The sequence below is a fragment of the Telopea speciosissima genome, chromosome 5, assembly GCF_018873765.1.
Source record: "Telopea speciosissima isolate NSW1024214 ecotype Mountain lineage chromosome 5, Tspe_v1, whole genome shotgun sequence".
In the NCBI taxonomy this organism is placed as follows: Eukaryota; Viridiplantae; Streptophyta; class Magnoliopsida; order Proteales; family Proteaceae; genus Telopea; species Telopea speciosissima.
The window spans coordinates 27,736,709-27,751,751 of NC_057920.1; positions in this window are offsets into that span (position 1 = coordinate 27,736,709).

Sequence of the window (15,043 nt, forward strand, 5' to 3'; positions counted from 1 at the left end):
TCTGAAATTGAGTTGAGGTAGAGGGTTTCTCCATAATTAGTCCCTTCTCTTTGAAATTCCTTCTACTTCGGGTCTTGGACACTTCAGGTTCTTTTCCCTTGATGATAAGTTCCACCGGACATAGATCTTCATCTTCCAGATCACTCTTTGTGATTACAAGAGCCCCTACCATGGGATTCCTCCTTCCTATGTTAGGAACCGAAGATCTTGTGTAGGCATTCTCTCTTTTCCCTCTTAAGGCAGAAATCATGTCCTAAGTCCTTTACAGGATCCTAGATAAAGCCTCTTGGTTCTCGTTGAGTTACCTAAGAAAGTGGTAATGCCCTGGATACTTCGAATATGTTGGTTTCATCTGTTGGATCATTTTGAGGGTCTCCTTTCCTAGCCTCTGCACTTCAACTGCTTTGGACAAGGACCCAAAATGTTCAGCCTCGTGGTCATTCCCTGAACCAATGCTTACAGTTGATCTTCCTCATCTTCACTGGAGATTACCGGGTGGATATTCAGTAGGATCTCTAATTTGTTCATCCAAATTGACATTGTGGAGGATGAATCGGTCATGCTATTGGACCCATTCATAATATTCTTCACTGCGTCAGTCTAGAGATTTTGGGGGCTTCCGCACAAATCTCGTGCTAAAGCAAACACTAATGTGACCGAATTTTCCAATTCACACATTGGCCGTGACAAAGGGCCATGTCTCATTTATTGGGTCCAATTGCTACAGTTCTTCTTGATACTTTGCATCTAAAGGGACTACTTCCAAGAGCATTTTCTGGACCCTGTCAACAACCTTGTGGATCCTTTCACATGAAATGGAAGATTCCATGCCTCCAGTCCATAAATCTCCTCATATTTGTTGGTAGGACCCTCTATCTCTATTTTAGATTCATTGCTAGATGCTTCATCGTCTGCATCCTCACCAAATGCTCCATCATTTAAATTTTTGTCAGATTCTTCATTATTCGAACTTCCATCGAATGCTCCATCACTTGAGTTATCGTCTCCATCTCCATTACTGTCGATGGGGTGGATTCCTTCAGTTGGGTCCAAATATGGGTCCCCGGTGTTGATGTTGTTCACCAAGGTTTCCCACTCTTCTACCATCTTCAGGGGTCTGGAATATGGTTGGATATTCGAATACAACATTGGGCCTTGAGGAGGTTTCCTAAATAGATCCTTTGCTAGGGCATGAGCTAGACAGTTCATGTTCCTTAGCTAGTGCGATGACCTCAAAAGGAAATCTTCTTCATCTGCCAGATCTATCTTTTCACATTGTTCTGCAAAGTGGCTACACCATATCTGGAAATTTGGAGGTAGCCTTGTACAGGATATCTTGAGTCATGGAAGCTATCTTGAGGACATCTTGTACTTGATAGAAGATTCTCATGTTCCATTTGACGAAATCTTCCCCTTTGATGTACCAGATTCCTCTCGGATCTATTGAAGACCCTATTTCTTCGTCACTACTCCTTCCTTCATCATTTTCTAGTGGAATAGGCTGAATGAGGCCAGTCGAGTCAATCTAATCATCATTTATACCCATGTTTACCCACTCGATGGTTTTCGCTACAAATTCAATGGAGAATTCATCTTAAGAATCTGATTCTTCACTTTCTCCTTCGCTATCATCTGTGTCTCCCCCCTATTTGGATAAGGAAAGTCTCTTCTGATAGGGCTTCACCAATGGCTAGTGCAATTAAGGCCTTAATTAGGCTTGGTGTGATTTCTTCAATAATTCTGACATCATCCTCAAGTGGAACCTCCTCGATAGGTCGGATGTGAACCGTAGAGTCAATGGCATCATCTTCCTCATCTGAGTTTTCGACATAGGTCATTGATGAGCACATTTATGTGTGAAATCTTAGAGCATAAAGCATACATTTTACCACATTGGACAGAGTTACTCGGTGCTTTCTTGTGCTTTTCAGGTTTTAGGTGAATTCTTGTGAAAATGGAGGAGATGATGCTAAGGAAATGTTTTTAAGCTGTTTAAAGGTGTTAATGGCTTGGATGCGTAGCCCATCGAGTCAGCTTCGTAACGGTTCAAACGGCACTTGATTCCGAGTTAAAACGAAGAAGTTACGGCCGTTTTCGTAACGAAGCGCGAAAATGGTCTGTAGGGGTTTATTTGCAATTATTGACAGTCGGCCGGAGACAAAGTGAAGCGAAAGTTCGGATTCTAGGGGCCTTAACGCAATAACCAGAAGTTATATTTCCTGTACCCGAAAGATTCCATTTGGAGGGCTCTGGACAGTCCAACTTCAACTTGAGATATCTTCGGCTCCCGAACTCCAAATTGGACGAAATTTGGGTCTATTTTGAGTGATTTTTCGTAAGGAACACAATGGTGAGGCCTATATAAGCACCCCATGCTCCACGTTTTCTGAAGGACAGAATGGGTATTTTATTTATTCTTGAAGGAATCCTAGTCATCACCCTTACTCTCTCTCTCCTCCAACTTATCAAGGGCACTTCGGAATTCTACTTGGGATAGATTTATTTTGAAAGATATTCTCTCACCTATGGAAAGTTGAAAAATCAAAGATGCTTTGATTTTATTGCTTGGAGAAGATATCTACAAAGAAAAGGAAGCACTTGTTAGAATTGGAAATTTACTTTTCTAGAAATAGAAGGTCTATGTAAACAATCTTTTCTTCTTCTTCTTTCTATTTTTTTCTTTTTTCTTAGGATTCAAGGCATTGTAAAAGAGGAAGGAGAAGAGAATATTCTCTTTTCTTAGGGAATATTTCTCCTACACTTCCCTCTTCTCTCTTCTCCTCTCTTCCTCTTATAAATACCCCTTGCCCTTTGGGTTGTAGTTAGTAGTTTTTTAGTTCAGTTTTTTAGTTAGTTTCTAGTTCAATTTTAATTCAGTTTTTTAGTGTAATTTTTACTTCATTCACTTAGTGAAATTTTCTCTTCTTTTCCTATTTTTGGCTTAAGTTCTTAGTTTTGATTTCAAGTTCTTAGTTTTGATTTCATAAGTCTAGTTTAATGGTTGTAATAGTTATAGTTTAAAGCTTCCTAGTCTAAGTTCCTATGTTGATGACAAGACATGGAGATTTAGAAGAGGAAGCCATGGTGAGTTTATTCAAGTATTCAAGCACATCAAGGTATCTCATTCTCTAAACCCTTAATCTCATTTTCCCTTTCCTCTATCTCTCTCTATCTTCTTCTTCTTCTCCCTCTATTTCTTTTATTTTTTTTATATGGTTGTGGTATGTGGATGCATTTTTATTCCCTTATTTCTTTTTATGTGATTATGAAGTGTGGCTACGTTTTTATTATTCCTTTCAATTCGCTTTAGTTTGATAGGTTAGATGCTCATGTGTTAGGACGCCAATTTAATCCCTTAATTTGGTTAGATGCTTATGAGTTAGGATGCATTAATTTTTATTAGTTTAATTAGTTTAATTTAACACTTTAATTTGGTCCACTTTGCATTACTTTTAAGTTAATTAAATAGAGTGGCGTATATCTCCTCGTGTTCGACCCGTAACTACGATTGACCCGTACGCTTGCGGTATTATTTTAACTCAAACAAGTTTTTGGCGCCGCTGCCGGGGAGATTATTTACCACTTTATTTTTTTGATTTTTAAGTAATTCGAAGTGCTTTAGTTTCTTCTCTTTCTCCTCTTTCTCCTCTTTCTTTTAAAAAAAAAAAAAAAAAAAGTTTTTGAAAACCTTTTCTTGTTACTCTTCTGTTTCAAATAGTGTGCGCCCAATCTAAAGTCCTTCATATGCCCAAACCCAGCCAATCTTGGTGCCTCTTGATTCGTTGGGTGGTTTGGATTGGCATGTGACTTATCTTTGGAGGTGACCACTCTTGATAACAGGAAAGCAACATAGTGAGAGTTTTGGAAACATAAACGTATAGTAGTCCTCCACCCTACATCAGAATCCATTTGGAGTCGCCCGTAGGTGGCTCGTGAAGACTATACGGGTTCCCTTACTGTCAACCTATATGGCAACCTTGCAGCTTTGGAACCATTGTTTCGATTTCTGAGGGATAGATGCATTACCTACCTTGGGCTCCCTCTTGTTTTTAGTATTTTTTTTTCTAGTCTTTTATTTTTCTTTAAACTTTTTTTTTTTATGGGAGACCTCAATTTGGGATAGGTGGTTAATTTAGAATAATGGGAGATACACTTCCATATAAGACTTTGGGGGAAAGATGGACCTATGCTAAGGCAACCATGATTTTGGAGGAAATGTTTAAACAGGTTAGGGAAGCCAAAAGTGGTGAGATAAAGAACAATTTTGCACCACCCCAATACAATTTTGCTCCCCAACCCAACTATGGGCTTTTGGGAAATTTTGATTGGTCACTTCCCCAGACAATCTATGTTATGGAAGGATGCCCTAATCTTTATGTGGGTAGCTATGGTGATGAGAATGTGAGTCCTCAATTTCAATACAATTCTTTTGGCACTTACAACCAGGGGTGGAGTGATCATCCCGATTTTTTGTGGGATCAATGGAATAACCAAGCTGGACCACCCAATTTCCAATATCATGGTCAGTTTAGTCCTCCAATGCCCAACCCTCCATTAAATCTCAATGGGCCACCTCTCCTTAAACCATATCACCAACCCCTTGAGTTTCAAAACATGGGTGAGGAGGCCAGACTGAATGAGCTTGAGAAATACATAGACCTTCTCACAACAAGCCAAAATACCATGGAGAAACAACTCTCTCAACTGATAACCATGGTGCAAGAGGAGGAAACTGGTACATTACCTAGTCAGCCTGAACCGCCCCATCCCCAGTTTAATGATATTGAAAGTCCACCACCCCAATTTGAGGTTAATGAGAGTCACTCCCAACAAGATGCTTTTGACGAAAATTTATTTGTTGAGATTGAGTCTCCTAAAGATATTAGTGAAGTGAGGTTTGATGAGCTACCTGGGGAAGTCCACTTTTTGCCTGAAATTTCTGATTTTAGTGAGCCTAGTGAATTTATTGATTTAGAATCAGATTTTCATGATAACATAGAAACCAAGGAACTTCGATCTCCCCCTCTCTCTTTGGAAAACTTAGATAATTGTCATTTTGAGGATTTCATTGTCTCACATGTTGATTTGTCCAAACCTCCTAGGTTTGACGATTTTATTGAGGAGGACAATGTTAGTCATAATGCCTTTCAAGGTTATTTCCATGATCCTTATTTGGCAAACCAAGTTATGCAAAGAGCGGATAGTTGTATTACCAGGATTGATTTGAGTAAACCTCCAATTTTTGATGATTATTTAGATGAGGTTATTCATAATCATTTTTATGCTTATTGTGATCCATTTTTGATTGGTTTTTCAAAGAATGATAGGTGTTCTATATTGCAAGCGGGAGAGGAGGGACGGATTTATGGCACGAGTTTTAATGCCTTCATTTTCCACTTGTCCCATGAGGATAGATTTTTCTATTGGATATTTCTCAGTTGTTCTTAACTTCCATATTATTTCTCGCTTTACTAAAATTCATGGTCGAGTGTTTTAAGGGTCGAAGCTATTTCTCCATTTCTTGGCCATGGATTGAGATTTCGTTCTGCTCCTAGTACTTTTTGTAGAGCTCATGACTCTTCATGATCCTCTTTGTTGATTATATCCGGTAAGCCCCTTCATCTCCTCCCTTATCCTTATTCTTTCTTTTATGCATGCATTGAGGACACTGCATGAATTAAGTGTGGGGGGGATGTTGGGCTTAATTGGTGAATTTTGATTATGACAATAGTTTGGTTTTGTGCATATGTCTCTTTGATTGCAAAGCGAGAGAAAGAGGGAATTAGGTGTCCTAGCATGCGAAATAATAAAAAATCCCTTTTCAAGGACGGTAATTGGTTTGTATCCGGTGAGAGGGATTGAATTGAAAAATATAAGCGTTATTTCATTTGATGGCTAGATTCCTCTCTGTGTTTTATGGACCCTTTGATCTTTTGGCTAGTAGTTGAGACCAATTTGTTTGTGGCAAGGCAAGGCATGAAAGTGGAAGTGAATGAAAAAAGAAAAAGAAAAAAACAAGGAACAGAAAAGAAAGTGGAATTCCTTGGGACTAGACAGGCACTTGTGCCTCATGAAGGGGTGACTTGATCGAAATTCCTTGGAAGAAAACTCAAAAAAAAAAAATCTTGCATCAATGTCTCAATGTCTTATGGATATATGCAAAAGCGAAGCTACCAAGTATTGGGTGTCTGGTGTATGCTCCACCATGTCATTCGAGAGAAAGTAGTGGAGTAGAAATAGAGTTTGTGGTTGAGAAAGAAAAAACTTTTGCCTTAATGCCTAAAAAAAAAAAAAAAAGTATGGTCAACAATACTCAATGCCTAAGTCTTTGGTTCCATCGATGCTATGGGGGGTTTACTTGAAGGTGAGTAGTGTTCAGAAAATATAAGGAGATCCCTTGAACTTGATGCATACTTGTTACTTAAATTGATGTGGGGTGATAAAATTCAAGTGTGGGGGAACCTTTGGCTCCTTGATCTTTAGTTGAACACTTTTTGGGATTATGTACACTGTCCTACTTATGTTATGATTAAAATTTGCAGCATTCATTTACAATTGAATTTTGGGTGTATATTCACTGCAAACACCCACGAGACACAACTCGTCCACTAGGGGTAACCTAGGGGTTCAAAGGCTTGTTGCACATGCTAAGTGCAACCGTGATTCCTACGAAAGTGAGTTAGGATTTTCTGCATTCTAGATTAGTTTTTCTTTTGCTTTACTTGAGGACAAGTAACGTTCAAGTGTGGGGGAATCTGATGAGCACATTTATGTGTGAAATCTTAGAGCATAAAGCATACATTTTACCACATTGGACAGAGTTACTCGGTGCTTTCTTGTGCTTTTCAGGTTTTAGGTGAATTCTTGTGAAAATGGAGGAGATGATGCTAAGGAAATGTTTTTAAGCTGTTTAAAGGTGTTAATGGCTTGGATGCGTAGCCCATCGAGTCAGCTTCGTAACGGTTCAAACGGCACTTGATTCCGAGTTAAAACGAAGAAGTTACGGCCGTTTTCGTAACGAAGCGCGAAAATGGTCTGTAGGGGTTTATTTGCAATTATTGACAGTCGGCCGGAGACAAAGTGAAGCGAAAGTTCGGATTCTAGGGGCCTTAACGCAATAACCAGAAGTTATATTTCCTGTACCCGAAAGATTCCATTTGGAGGGCTCTGGACAGTCCAACTTCAACTTGAGATATCTTCGGCTCCCGAACTCCAAATTGGACGAAATTTAGGTCTATTTTGAGTGATTTTTCGTAAGGAACACAATGGTGAGGCCTATATAAGCACCCCATGCTCCACGTTTTCTGAAGGACAGAATGGGTATTTTATTTATTCTTGAAGGAATCCTAGTCATCACCCTTACTCTCTCTCTCCTCCAACTTATCAAGGGCACTTCTGGAATTCTACTTGGGATAGATTTATTTTGAAAGATATTCTCTCACCTATGGAAAGTTGAAAAATCAAAGATGCTTTGATTTTATTGCTTGGAGAAGATATCTACAAAGAAAAGGAAGCACTTGTTAGAATTGGAAATTTACTTTTCTAGAAATAGAAGGTCTATGTAAACAATCTTTTCTTCTTCTTCTTTCTATTTTTTTCTTTTTTCTTAGGATTCAAGGCATTGTAAAAGAGGAAGGAGAAGAGAATATTCTCTTTTCTTAGGGAATATTTCTCCTACACTTCCCTCTTCTCTCTTCTCCTCTCTTCCTCTTATAAATACCCCTTGCCCTTTGGGTTGTAGTTAGTAGTTTTTTAGTTCAGTTTTTTAGTTAGTTTCTAGTTCAATTTTAATTCAGTTTTTTAGTGTAATTTTTACTTCATTCACTTAGTGAAATTTTCTCTTCTTTTCCTATTTTTGGCTTAAGTTCTTAGTTTTGATTTCAAGTTCTTAGTTTTGATTTCATAAGTCTAGTTTAATGGTTGTAATAGTTATAGTTTAAAGCTTCCTAGTCTAAGTTCCTATGTTGATGACAAGACATGGAGATTTAGAAGAGGAAGCCATGGTGAGTTTATTCAAGTATTCAAGCACATCAAGGTATCTCATTCTCTAAACCCTTAATCTCATTTTCCCTTTCCTCTATCTCTCTCTATCTTCTTCTTCTTCTCCCTCTATTTCTTTTATTTTTTTTATATGGTTGTGGTATGTGGATGCATTTTTATTCCCTTATTTCTTTTTATGTGATTATGAAGTGTGGCTGCGTTTTTATTATTCCTTTCAATTCGCTTTAGTTTGATAGGTTAGATGCTCATGTGTTAGGACGCCAATTTAATCCCTTAATTTTGTTAGATGCTTATGAGTTAGGATGCATTAATTTTTATTAGTTTAATTAGTTTAATTTAATACTTTAATTTGGTCCACTTTGCATTACTTTTAAGTTAATTAAATAGAGTGGCGTATATCTCCTCGTGTTCGACCCGTAACTACGATTGACCCGTACGCTTGCGGTATTATTTTAACTCAAACAGTCATATGACTAATTTTATAGTTAGTAAACCCGTATTTCCTTAACGACGCATCTAGCCTAAGAATGTCCGGACCGTTTTCCAAAAATTCAAGCTTCTTTAGTCATCCATTGGAGGCCAAACCTCTACCTCGGTCACACCAATGTCCTCCTTGTTGGACTTTCCCGTTACAGTTCACCCTTGTACAGTAAGCACACACCATCATCCTTTAGGCTCTTCTTTTCCTAGCATATCGGCTCTTGCCACGGAATGGTGTTGGTTGGTTCTTCCTCATTTCTTCTTTGTATATTTCTTTCAAGAAATTCCCAATGTTTATTTTTATTTCCGCAAGGAGATCCATCTGCCACATGAGATGCACTTTGTCTCTCCATATTTTCCTCAGTTCTCAAAGAGACATCTTTATAGGCCGGATTAGAGATGTCAGGTCTAAGCTTGGTGTTTATTCTTCCAAAGCATTCATGGATCCAGTGGATGATCTTAGGAATATGGTTCGACTTCCATGGATGGCCCATCCAAGGTCATTCGACTATTTACTTCATAATCTACCCATGCAGTATCGTACGACCTGGGGTGGTAGAAAGTCGAGTCTGGCCTATGTACCTTTTGGGATAATTCTTCTGGATACGTCTTCATTATCAGAGGCTGGTTCTTCCTTCCTTTTTTCTTCTTACTCTCCTCCAGAGTGCCTGTAGACTTGAGCATTCATCAATTTCCTCTTTTTTCGTATAGGTCGGATCAAAGCAGTGGGATCCCTGGAAAGAGCATCTCCTTGTAACATGTTCAGCCATAAGCTGGCAAGGGGTTGGTGGTTACATTAGGTTGTTGCCCTATCTTTAGTTCGATCTTCCTTGCATCTATCAGATCCTATATCGTGTGCTTGAGGGGTATGCACTTGTCGGCCTGATGACCCTTGTGGTTATGGTAATGAAAATACATATCTGGCTTGTACCGGGGGGTAGATTAGCCATATACATATACCGAGGTGGCACTACATTCAACATCCCTTCCTTCCTTGAAGAAAAGGCGAGTGGGTGTCATATTTTCGAAAGTGAATTCCCTTAGAGGGCTTGCTGTTCAACTTGAATCACCAAAGGAGGAGCAACAGTTGTCTTGACTTGTCTCTCAGTGTATTGGAACTAACTGCGTTCACTTCTGGACCATTTCCTTTCCCTCTTTCGCGCTTTTGCCTGAGTAAGTCTCGGAAGCATCCTTCACCGTACTCTGGGCTTGCTTCCCTTTGAATCAATTAACTTCGATGTGCTTGCCTGTGGCCATAAGCCCTTCAAAAGTCTTGATATGTTGACAGTAAAAGCAGTCTTGGTACTCTTCGTGCAAGTTTTTGAGTATCATTTCTACTTGCTCTGACTATGTTGGGCTCTTCCATATCCTTGATGCCTTTTCCTAAAATCTCATGATAAAGTTAGAGAATCCCTCATCGGCTCCTTGCCTTAGGGTTTCTAATTCTCACCGAGTAATATCTACCTCAATGTTGTACAAGTAGTGCTTAGTGAATGCCTTCACAACTGCCGACCAAGTCTGAGTTTGAGTTTGGTCTATTTGTGTAAGCCATCTCAAAGCCGATTTAACCAGTGAATAGAGAAATGCATGACCCATCTGACTCCTGTCAGAGTCCAGATCTTGGCCACAATAACAAAGATCTTCAGGTGAGCCTTAGGGTCTCCAATCCCATCAAACTTATCAAGCTTCCATTTGAAGTCATCGTTATTCTCCCTTCTGGAAAGAAGACCAAGTTATCTTCTGGTTTCTCGATGGCCTTTCCTTTCATTGCAATCTCAAGTTTTTCAACTTTTTCTCTCATCTGCCATTCTCTCTCAGTTTCAGGCAGATTATGGGGGGGCATTGATTGCTACATCCTCCTCTTCTTCTATCACAATCTTGGGTAGTGCCCTAGATGTCTTCGAGGCTGCCATAGGTTCTCCGAAAGTCGGTGTTTTATCCACTTGAGACTGACCTTGCACTGCTTGAATCATCTATGCAACTAATTATTTTATTTCTATCATCTCTCGCTACACATGATCCATCTGTTGGTTCCATACTTCTTCTAACAGACCGATATCTGACGGATCCATGGTGCATATGCTAGGTGATAACCTTACTGGACTTTGTCTTGATGGGTTGAATGGTGGAGGAGAGACACTGGAATTCCTATTAGAAGGGGAAGGTAGAGTCTGCGGAGACTAGTCCAAGTCAACTGGCTGCCATGATGGGTCCACGCAGGTAATGGGGATCTTCTTTGTCGTGGAATTGTGCCTTGCAAAGGCGAGAAAAAAATTATTTTATGACTCGAGAAGAGAAAGAAAAAGAGAGATTTATGATTACTATTTTTTATTTACATATATATATATATATATATTTTTTTTTCTTATTTATGCAAACAAGTATTATGCATACAAATATATACAAACAAGGTTAGTTTGTGCAACGATTCGCCTTTAACCCTTTGATCACATCTTAGTCAAGTAATCAATGGTGTAATTTCATTGAGATTTAGGATTAATCAGGGAATAACCACAAAAATTGATGTAATCATACTATAGATCCTTCGTTGTTCGACGATTCTTTTAGGTTAAACTCGAATTGCAACACGTCAACAAACAGAACAACCTAATTGAGAATTTCTCAATAGTCTACCCTATGCTAATATAGAGTGTCATTCATCATAGGAAAATTAGAGCACCGTTATTGACATACTACACTAGATAGTGTATCATTCTTCATGGGTTAATCCGGGCTACGCTTATCGATACACTAATCTAGATAGATATATCACTCTACCGAGTGATATCGAGGGATGGATAGAGCTCTTTTCCATGATCGGCAACCTACATTAGGAGGGGTACACCATTGAGAATCTCGCTTTTAGCCCTAAACAGACTATGATCTTAGTTTATGGTGTATCCTAGTCATGTATGGTCTAATTTTCTACATGATGCATGCAATAGGTAGGCTAATAGGATAGAACAAGGTCACTCTTGACAGGACCGATATACCTGTCACTTTACGCGAGTTGTGGGTACTTGGTCATTTTGATATATCTGGGGAATAGGTCACATGATCTCAGAGTAATCAATCCAATGTCCTTTTAGGTATTGAAAATACCCCACAGCAGACTAGTGAATACCCTTGCCAGTGATTCTAAACCTGTAAAGTAAATATCAAGGGTTGTGGCTTTGCCACGAATTACCCATGACTATACATGGGGTCCAACGACTAACCACGGGGTTGAGTGTTCCTATGTCGTGTCCACGAATTACCCATAACTACACATGGGGTCCAACGACTAACCACGGGGTTGAGTATTCTTATGTCGTGTGTGTATGCATGAAAGTGGTGCAGGAAGTAGCTATCATCCGATCTTAGAGTACTTAGTATGATGTGCCCCACCTCCTTGGGAGTAGAGGCACAGCAGGGAGTGCCCTCGTCGTCTGATTTTACTTTAAACACGATGCATGATGCAGTTAATACAACAAAAAGAGTTAGCCAAACATAATATCATACAAATAATGCATAAGGGAGAAAATTCTTACGTTTAATGGTAGCATCTCATATTAAAAGCTTGACCATAAACTATCCCCAGCGGAGTTGCCACTTTGAGGATCCGTCGTAAGATTTCCTCCCGTGGGAACAGTCCCTCCCTCTCCCTCTTGGGGAACAAGTAGAAAGGATGGATGTTGATGTGCAATCATGGGGGGATAGGGATCATACAACATATGAAATGGAGCCACCACCTAAGATTAGGTCCTAGGACCCAATTGGTGTATCCTGTAAAGGGCTACAAGATTCTTTATGGTCTGGTCAGAGATGCCGGGTAAGTAGTCAGACTACGAGAGTGGGAAGATGTTAGGCACCCACCTTACCCGGTTGAACCAGTCTTCCTACTAGATGTTGGATTTTGAATATTCTCCCATTATAAGATGTCTTATACCAACATGAACGGCTAAACCATGATGCATAAACTATGCAAAAAAGACTAAACTATATTACACTAAGTACTATGTACACTATACATGAACAACTAAGAGTCTACATTGTACCAAATCACAGATTAACAATAGAAATGTATACCTGCATGATAAATCAATACGATTATGAAGAATGCAAGATCGAAAGCGTCCCCCGGCTCAGGTGGAGACAAATGACTAATTTATCCTTTGTCAAGCAGAGTAATAGCTTACAAAGGTTGAGTTTCGTACCAAGATTCTTGGGCAGAATAACAACATCACGAGTTCTTGGGAGCCAGATGCTCGATCCTCAAATAGAATAACGACGTCACAGAAGATTCAGAACCCAAATGTTGATCTTCGAGCAGGACCACCGCGCTATATGGGATCCAAAGTCTTCAAAGGAATGATGTGTGGAAATGGGTCGAGAAAGTCGGGTTCGAATGATCCGGAGTTCAGATAGGGTAACGGGGCCCAAAGTTTTGAAGCTAGAGATGGGGGAACCTCGAAACAAGTGGGAAAGGGCTTTGGGGAGCAAAACAAGAGAAAATGGGGCTCTGGGGCACAAATCCCGAGAAGATCCGCTCTCTACTGCCAAGAAGCTACCTGCCATCATCCTGGCCAGGTCTATGAGGATGACACGTGGCATTATTACAATCCAACGATCAACTTTAAAATAATTCAAAAGTCATCTGCCTATCTGGTTTATTCTCAGATCAAACCCAAGCCGACCGACTACCATAGATCAAAATCGACCAATCGGCTTGGGTTTCAAAACAAAACATAACTTAGGTTTTGATTAGAGGTGTGATGAAACCTTGAAACCTAGTCGTCTTCTTCATCTCCCCATCATCGCCGCTGCCGCCACGGCACCATCTTCCCCCACCCCCACTCCCACCTACAAGACCCCTCCCTCTGCCGCTCTAACTCTCCCCTCCCTGCAACTTTCCGCCCATCCTCATCTTCAACCCCGCCCCACCCCTCTTCCCTCCTTCTCCAATACCCTCTGCAACTTGCGCCCCTCCCCATGATCTCTTTCTTTGTTGATTGTCGATTAGCTATTGGCACATTGTACTGAGTATTTAGTGACCAGCCTTCACTCAAGGATTGTACTTCTCGGATAGTCGGATTAGCAATTGAAACTGTATACATTTCAGTGTTTTTTTTCAAAAAAAAAAAGCTTTAATACTCTATTTTGGTTGCGAAGGTGTAATCCAGCCCTTCCTCTTTTGTTCCATAGATAGCAAACATGTTCGCACCAAATCCCTTCCTAATACAAGAAGAAAAAAAGGAATGAACACACACACACACACACACACACACACACACACACACACACACACACACACACACACACACATATATATATATATATATATAGAGAGAGAGAGAGAGAGAGAGAGAGAGAGAGAGAGAGAGAGAAGAGAAGAAACCCTCTAATGGAGATGGAAAAAACAGGATTAAATTCACCATCAAAAAATAATAACAAAGAAAAAATTACCCAATCTCGATATATCTAGTCTTTTTTTCTATACAAACATGTGAAAGAATCTCCATGAATGTTAGAAGAAAAACTATCTGAACTTCTGGTTACAATGAATAATACAAAGTAGACGAATATCAATTACTAGTTATCGTTGTTGCTTTTGAAGGTCTGTATAGGTCCTAAGGCTCCCACAACAAATCAAGAGGGCACGACTTCATTGCATTGTCTCGCCCATGGTTTCCCCTTACCACTCAATGTAGCAAACTCATGCTGCCAGGATGTAAAGTTCACTAACTGCACACCATATTATCCCTGCCGAGAACCCGAGACCATGATGGTTCAAGTTTGGTCAATAGGCTCAACATCTCCAGCAAAAATCAGCAAGAATTGAGGAAGCGAATCCAACTCGTTTATGAGAACCTAGAATCTTCGTTTGAGATTGAAAAATTATGTAGGGGTTTAGGGTACCAAGTCCGCATATGGGGTGGGGCAAGGGTTGCTAAGAGAATGGTGGAGCGGGGGAGATTGGAGGGTCGGCGGGGTTGTACGGAGGGGAGAGTCAAAGCAGGAGAGGGAGGGGGTGTTGTAGGGATGGGGGAAGATGGTGCCGTGGCAGCGGTGGCGACAACGACGGTGGGGAGATGAAGAAGACGACTGGCTTTCACGGTTACATCTCACCTCTCATCAAAACCTAAGTTATGTTTTGTTTTGAAACCAAGTCGACCTGTTGGTTCTGATCTATTGTGGCCTGTCGGCTTGGGTTTGATTTGAGAATATACCAGATAGGCAAGTGCCTTTTGAATTATTTTAAAGTTGACCGTTGGATTGTAATAATACCATGTGTCATCCTCATAGACCTGGGAAGGACAATGGCAGGTAACTTCTTAGCAGTAGAGGATCTGAATCCTTCACTTCCCTTTTCTTTAAGTTTCCTTGTAACCAAACGAAGCTTTAAACAATTTTAGTATGTGAAGATCTTAAAACAAGATGAGTCTCTTATTAGCATTGAACATCAATTGGCCAATCGAGCCAGAGAACAAAATTAGTACTACTATTTTGCGAAGAGTGTTGGACCCTATGTTAGATTTTTTTTTGTTTTTTTGGAGTAAAGAGAGATTATATTAGATAGATA